This window comes from Chrysochloris asiatica, unplaced genomic scaffold (genome assembly GCF_000296735.1).
Source record: "Chrysochloris asiatica unplaced genomic scaffold, ChrAsi1.0 scaffold00026, whole genome shotgun sequence".
Lineage (NCBI taxonomy): Eukaryota > Metazoa > Chordata > Mammalia > Afrosoricida > Chrysochloridae > Chrysochloris > Chrysochloris asiatica.
In genome coordinates, this window is record NW_006408544.1 from 1105246 (window position 1) to 1113625 (window position 8380).

Below are 8380 nucleotides of genomic sequence, written 5' to 3' on the forward strand. Positions count from 1 at the left end.
ATGATAGATAGATAGATAGATAGATAGATAGATAGATAGATAGATAGATAGATAGATATACAGATACATGCTGTTGTTGTTATTGTTAGGTGCCATCAAATAGATTTTGACTCATAGTGATCCTATACACAACAAAACAAATCACTGCTTGGTCCTGTGTCATCTTTACAATTTTGGTTAGGTTTGAGCCCATTGGTGCTGCCACTGTGTCAGTCCATCTCGTTTGGGGTCTTCCTCTGTTTTGGTGACCCTCAATTTTGCCAAGCATGATGTTCTTCTCCAGGATCAGTCCCTTCTAACAACATGTCCAAAGTACGAGAGATGAAATGTTGCCCTCCTTGCTTCTAATAAGCATTCTGGCTATCCATATACATATATACATGCACATATAGATATACACACATGCATATACATCCTGGACTAAATGCTTTACCACATTTACCAATTGAAACAACCCAAAGAAGGCAGTGTGGTCATTATTTTCATTTTACAAATAAGAATACTAACACTCAGTGCTGGTAGAGAGTTGTTGAACATCCAACCTTGTGGTTAACAGTACAATGTTGATCCTACAGTGCCACAGCTGAGTTAAAATTAGAACTTAGATATGTCTGGCTCTAAATCCATGCTGTTAACCATCACTCCATATGTTTTTCTTCCCCAAAAGGATTATTGGTTCTAGCCGACAAGTACAGCTGTGTGGATCTCTGACCTCTGTCTTACTAGTCCACTATCATGGTACAGAATTGCAGACCTACTATCCAACCTTGTTTCAAGTTAGTGAAATCTACCACTGTATGGACACTCCTTCCTCTCCAAGCCTGGCTATACTTAGAGCAGAAAAAGTCCACATGGATACAGGTCACACATAGACCCAAGTTGTTGCTGAATGCTATTGAGTCAATTCCAACTCATAGTGATACTTTGTAGGGTTTCCAAGGAGCAGCTTCTGGGTTTGAACCATCAACCTTGTGGTTAGTGATACACCAGGACTCTCACATACACTCATAAGCTTTCAATAATGGAAAGGAACTTTGGGCTCACAGCTCAAGGTAAGACCACCCTGCCTTACCAGAAAGCCTTTCCATTGCATCTCTAATCCTTCCTGCATCCCTGGAAATTCCTAACACGTAGAAGGCACTCAAAAAATATTTTTCAAAATAATGGGTTGTCATGGTTTAGATTTTCTAGGGCAGCATTTGGCACATCATTTCAATATGACACCTGCGAACCACTAGCACAGGCTGAACCATCCCCAAAGCATGGCTGAGAGACAGACAGATGTAGTTTTAGATCCTGGTGTGGTGCTGTCGGATCAGCACTGGACTGTGAACCACAAGGTTAGCAGTTCACACCCAGCTGCTCCTTGGAAACCCTATATAGCGTCACTATGGGTCAGAATCAACTCGATGGCACTTAATAACAATAACAACACCAGTGTGACGACAACAACCGTGTGACCTTGGGCAAATTACTTAATCCCTCAGAACCTTAGTTTCTTTGTCTCTAAAGTGGGGGCAACCCACTGTGTAAGGGTGGTTTGAGGATTAAATGAGCGAATCCATGCAAACACTGAACACTCTGCCTGCACGGTTAGCTATACTACGTATGTGGCAGGGAAGAACAGAGTTCCAGGCCAAAGCAAAAGCGTAAGAGAAAGTCATAATGTTTCAGACTGCCTAGAGCATTTGAGGAACTGAATGCAATCCAGTGACAGGTAGTGGCAGTGGTTATGTGCCGTGGAGTCAGTTCCAACTCATAGTGACCCTGTACAGGGTTTCCGAGGCTGTAAATCTTTATGGGAGCAGAAAGCCTCGTCTTTCTCCTGCAGAACAGCTGGTAGTTTCGAACTGCTGACCCTGAGGTTCACAGCCCGATTTGTAACCACTATGCTACCAGAGCTCCTTCAGTGACAGGAGTGCATAGAAAGAAAGAGAGACATGCTGGATAAAGCATGTGGATGGTGTCCAGAGGCCAAGGTTTTCTAGATTTTTCATCCTAAAGCAATGGGAGAACCATAGAAGTAGCAGACACCTGGTGTGTGCTGTAGGATCAGCAGTGGACTGCGAACAAGGTCAGCTGTTCAAACACACCAGCTGCTCCTCAGAAACCCTACACAGGGTCTCTTTGAGTTGGAACCAACTCGACAGCACTTAACAACAACAAATTGTTATTGGAATCCTCAAGTGGCAAAAACAGTGAATACACTCAGCTTCTATCCAAAAGGTTGGAGGTTCAAGTCCACTTAGAAGTGCCTCTGAAGAAAAGCCTGAGGATGTACTTCTGAAAAAAAATCTGCTGTTGAAAACCCTATGGAACATAGTGCTACTCTGACAATAGGGGATCACCACAAGTAGAAATTTACTAGATGAAAACTAGAGCTGGAAACTATTATAAATCAACTCCAAAATGTACAACAGTTGATTCACATTAGAAAATTATATCTCAGTCACATAAAAGTCCAAGGCATGGATACATTCCTGATCAGTAGACTGCTGTGCTGCATGAAAAACAACCACAAAACTTCAGTTACTCAGGTCAGATGGGGCTCAACTAGATAGCTCTGCTGATCTTGCTGGGCTTACTCACATGTCTGTGGATTGCCGGCCAAACATACACTAGCCTTGGCTGTACAACTTGGGTGACTTGGCTCACTCCGTGAGTCTCTCATCCTCTATGGAGAAGGCAGAGGGACAAGCAAATGAGCAGAAGCATGCAAAGTTTCATGAGACTTGTGCTTAGAACTGATACATGCTTTCCCCTCTGCCTCATTCTATTGGGAAAAGCAGTGTAGTAGGGAAATATACTCCATGTCTGTGGGGGGAAACTTCAAGTTCATATGGCCAAGGGAATAAAGAGAGGGGGCCATGAGAAATGGCACCGTTAGTGCATTTGCTCTACCTTGGTCCCTATCCTCAATGGGTTAATTCAGGAAGCCTGGCTCCCTTCATTGTATGACTCTGCCATCTCACAAAGCCTTGTTATCACCTGAAATTAACCAGTGAAAGGAAAATGTACGCCTGGAGGAGGCACACTGCCCCTTAGGAGCATTGGACTACACGTAGCACACATCACTTCCTCTCATAGTCAAGTCATGAGAGCAAGTCATGTGGCCAAGCCTCACTGCATGTCCCTGGACAGACAGCTGTGACTGTACAGTATGAAAGGGGGGAGTGATTGAACTAGCCATCTCTGCCACAAAGAGTGACCCAGCACTGTGCTGCCCTGAATTCCTAATAAGGGACTGAGAAGCAGAGTGAAAACACCTTGCATCCCGGCACCACCCCAGGTAGAAACAAAAGCAAACTCTCTATGATAACCTGACTCACGCAGCCATGCATGGCCACGGAACACTGGAGAACAACATGCGCACCTGGACATCAGTCTATGGGGCTGCTGCAGAGACATTAAACCAGTTGTTATCCATTTGAATCCAAGTCATGGTGACACCATGTGTGTCAGAGTGGAACTGTGCCCCAGAGGGTTTTCAGTGGCTAATTTTTCAGAAGTAGATTGCCAGCCCTTTCTTCTGATAGGCCTCTGTGCCTCAAACCTCAAACCTTTCCTTGAACAGCCAAGCACATTAATCATTTGCACCATGCTCTTATTGTTGTTAGTCAATCCTGACTCATGGTGACCCCATGCATGCAGAGGGTTTGCAAGGCTTAGATTTTTCTTCAGCAGTATCTCTGGGTGGTTTCAAATGGCTAATCTTTTGGCTAGTACTCCAGTACTTAACCATTTGCTCCACCCAGGGACTCCTTGCACCATGTTGCCTTTGCTAGTTCTGATGCAGTGGTGACAGCTAGTGACAGAGACCAGAAGACACATGACATTATCCCGTTTGGTCTTGGCTCCATTTACCCTCCCCAGACTACACGTCACATCTGGTTTATGTGAGGGGATGTCTGCCACTGATGACTTCCCTGTCCCCCAGAACTGCAACAAGGCTGCCACACACGCCACCATCAGTGGGCAGACTCAGCCCCACGGGAAGGAGTCCCATCATCCTCTGCCCCTGCCTCCCTCTCTAAATGATGCCCAGCAGTGTGCCCCGCTGGAAGCAGTAGGTTGGCTTGTCAAGCCTCTCTTCAGCAAGCTGAGACACAAAGTGAATGCCAATGATCCCCCACACCCGTGAGGAGGGGGATGTAATTACAGCAAATTCTGCTTGCAGTTCAGATTCAATATTTGGAAGGGATAATCCTGAAATAAGAGATTGCCTGATTTCTCTCCTAAGCCTGTGAATGGTTCATTAGCTGCTATTTGACATCTGATGGTTGCGTCTGATTGGCTTTATTGTGGAATTGGACTTTCAGAAGTCCCCAAGACAGAGCAATCAAGTTTCACAATGCTCCCCAACTGCAAATTGTAAACCAGAAATGGCAGCTGTGCCTTGGACATCAAGTCCGTGAATGCAGTGGGGAATTTTGATTCCATCCTCACGTAATGAAACTCAATCCTACTTGGCAAATCAGGGCCCCTGACTCAGCAGTTAGGGTTTCCTCAGCAGTTCAGTCCGGGTGCTTCAGACAAAGAACCTCCAGACTCGAGCGTCAGCAAGGATGTCATGTGTCCCCATCTTGTGTGGGGCCACCTAAGTACCAGGGCTTCTGCGGAATGTGAGACTGAGGTAGTGTCCTTGAGGAGACACAGTCTAACTGCAGAGATGGGCTCCTGGCATTGAAGGCAGACCCACGGAAGGGAGCAAGTGCTCGCTTCCACAGATGGAGGATTTCCCAAGAAAAGCAAAGTAGGGAGGATGTGGTCTAGTCTGACTTCCTGAACAAGGGGTGCTTGAGTAGACAGAGGGCAGGGGAGGATCCAGGCATGAGATGTAAAGGGCTGGAGGAGGTCTATCTGACAGTCCCCACTTCTTTGCTGAGTGGTTAAGGGGAGCTCAACTGGGTGACCCAAAAGCTCCTTTCCATTCTTAATAGTCTATGGGGTCGATGTCTGACTCATGGCAAGTGGCCTACTGCTGCTTTAGAGAAGACCTAGACTCAGTGGTAGGTTTTCTAGACTCCCGCTCCCTCCAGGGCTTCCCCAGTCCCCACTGCGGTGTCCTCATCCATCCCTATAAACCATAATCCCTTTGAGGGCTGCATTATTTAAATTCTGAGTCTGGTACCCAACATGATGCCAAAGCCCAATAAATGCTTGTGGAACACATAAAGAATTTCACATACCCATGTGACATGCCCGTTGGTGTTGCAGTTTCATGAGCCAACGTCTCTGCCGTTTCTTTGAGAGATCAGAAACCTAGGAGCTTCTGTGGAGTTGTGTCATGGTGCAGAGATGGGCTTGTGAAAAGGACTCACTCTTTCCCTCACTTGTTTCCCTACTTGGAGGGGCTATGTAGGAGCTGGAGGGATGAGGGAACACTTGTTGAGAATCATAGCACTGTGAGGGGTGCTATACAATGGTAAGTAAAAAAGTATAGCTACTAGGTTTCTCGTTCATACATGCACAGTTTATTCCAAAGACAATGTATTTAAACATGTCTCTGTGATGGGTAGATGGCTGTAGACAAGTTCTCTCAGCAATAACACTTGTCTTAATCTCATTAGAGTGCTCCCCTAAAAAAAAACAAAAAAAAACTGGGCCTTGTATTCAAGGTAGAGAAATAGAGGAGTCACCTCGGAAGTTATGGAAATTGTTTTGTAGGATTCCAAAGGGGTGATCTTGGTAGAGTTTCTAGAAAGACAAAGGATGATCACATGGCGACTATTTATGATGAAGTTCTGAAAAAATGTAAACCACACTGATGAGGAAAAGGTCACAAAAATTGCACAGAGGCAGTTTTCCAATCACAATGATGCACCTGCTCATTCTTTGAAGGTAGCAAGAGCCGCCCTACAAGAATTTCATTGGGACGCTTACCCCACCTAACCTCCAACTCTGATCTTGTCCCTTCAGACTTATTTTTGTTCCAAAAAGGAACATTTCCAGAGAACGTGATTTGAGTCTTTTAAGGATAAAGAGGGAAGAATTCTTCAGGGAAAAGATGGAAACACCACCTTGAGAAGTATGTAAACCTAGATGAAGGATATGTCGAGAAACAATAGTCTCACATTTTGATATTTTTGTTTAATAAACATTTTGTTATTGTTGTTGTTAAGTGCTGTTGAGTCTATTCCAACGCATAGTGGTCCTGTATAGGAGGCTTTCCAAGGAGCAACTGGTGAGTCTGAACCACCAACCTAGTGGTTCAAACCAACCTTGTGGTCCAGTGCTTGTCTTACAGCACCACACCAGGACTTCAATAAAGCTGTAAATCTGCTGTAATAAAGGTGTGTTGTTGTTGTTTAGTGTCATTGAGTCAGTTCCAGCTCATTGGATCCTCTATAGGGTTTCTGAGGAGTAGTTGGTGGGTTTGAACCATTTGTGGTTAGCAGCCCAGTCCTTATCCTACAGTGCCACACAGGACTCCTAATAAAGGTGTTGCTGTTGTTGTTGTTGTTAAGTGTCTTCAAGTTGGTTCCAACACATAGCAAACCTGTATAGGATCCCCAAGGAATGGCTGGTGAATTTGAAATGGCCACCTTGCAGTTCAAACCTACCTTGTGACCCAGTGCTTTATTCCACACTTAGTACAGTGAATTTACTTGACATGATTCCTAACTCCCACCAAATGATTGGGTGGGACCATGCAAATAGAATGTACAGGACTTTAATGCAGGGATTGGTCAGTTTTGCCATTCCCCTGGGTTTAATATGAGCCATCTCAGAAGTAGGAATGAGATCTCACTACCAACAAGAAAGAAGAGCCACGAGTATAGCATATTTTGGATCTCTGCACAGAGAGGCAGCAACAGAGACACAGAGCAGCGGGCTACCATGTCCACAGACTGAGGCAGAGGCCAAGAGACTACGTGGCTGAGAGGTGTGCTTATAATACAACTGAGTAGAGCTGCTCCTGACTGAAGGCTGCTGTATCCTGAGTTATTTCTGGTCCTGCATTGTACCCTGTTCACTTCCCTACTAACCCCAGAAGTGTCAGTATTGTCTGTGAGGTCTGTGTGGTCATTACAACAGATTAATAAACCCAACAGAGGAGTAGAGAGTGCAGATGGAGGGATGGTTGGTATCACAATAGGGTAAAGATGGTGGGAGGCATTCTGACCTTGGCCTCACAGATATTGATCTTGGGTGGATTTTGAATTTGATTCTCCTTCTCCCTTGGGAAGCCAGAAGAAGTCAGACATGTCCTCTATGCCAATTTTGCAAAGGGTTTCTACGATTTTATCTCAATACTTTTGACTTACCTTTGTATGGGTTTATGGTGCTCATGAACACCACCTCTGGAGCTCTGCCACTTACAAGCTGTGTGTCCTCACTTGAGTTAGCAAACCTCTCAGTACTTTGGTATCCATCTATGTAAAGTAAAGAGGTGAATGGTCCTTAAGCGAAAAGCCTAAGGGTCTAGTTTTGAATACCCATTAAGAACCATAGGGGGAGAATACCAGGCAAAGCAGATCCAGGGCAGAGCTCCAAAACTTGGAACCATAGAGCTAGGAATATTTTTAAAGTTTGAAGGCTTATAGTTACTGGAACTTGAAGCTAAAGGAAGAAATCACGTACTTTTGAATCTGTGGGGCTTGGAGGCCTGGAACCGACATCTTGGGCAAGACCAAATGGCAAGACCAAGCAGGGGCGGGGGTGGGGGGGGGGGGGAGGCAGAAGCACCATGGAAAAATGCTGCGGGAACCTTGGAGCAAAGGTGGGCACTACACTTTGTCAGTTTTGCTTTGTTCTGTTTTTTATTTTTTTGGCATCCGCACTGTTTGCACACCTCCATTCTGGTGACTAGAGTGGGAGCCGGAGCAAGTGGACAACCCCCACCCTCACTACTGGTGGGTTCTTCTGCCATGCATGCACCCAGATACTCAGCCCAAGAGCAGGCCCTGAAGGTTTTTTGTTTTGTTTTAAATACGGGAAAGGGCAGGACAGGACTGTAGAGAGGGAAAGAGAGTTTAAAAACAAAACAGACCAAAAATTAAATTAAAGTCTGAGGTATAATATAACAAGCAACAGTGGCATCTTGAAATCTCTCAGGCAGCTTTGAAAGCAAGAAGCTGAAGAGAGGACATTAAAGTCATACTCATATTAGGCTACAGATTTTTTTTTTTTTTTCCTTCTCTCCCTCCTCTCCCTTCTCTGTGATTATAGACTGCAGTATTCAGTCTAGTTTTTGTTGTTGTTGCTGTTGTTTTGGGGGGAGGGGTTGTTGGGTTTTTTTTCTTGTTTTTTTTCCGCTGGTGCTGCTTTGCTGGTTTATGCTTCCTCTTCCACTTTTGGGGGACTCTCTCCCTATATTACCCAAAAAGAGTCAGCAACTGCTGCCATGTAGTCAAGCTACAATCACACTCTATAAAAC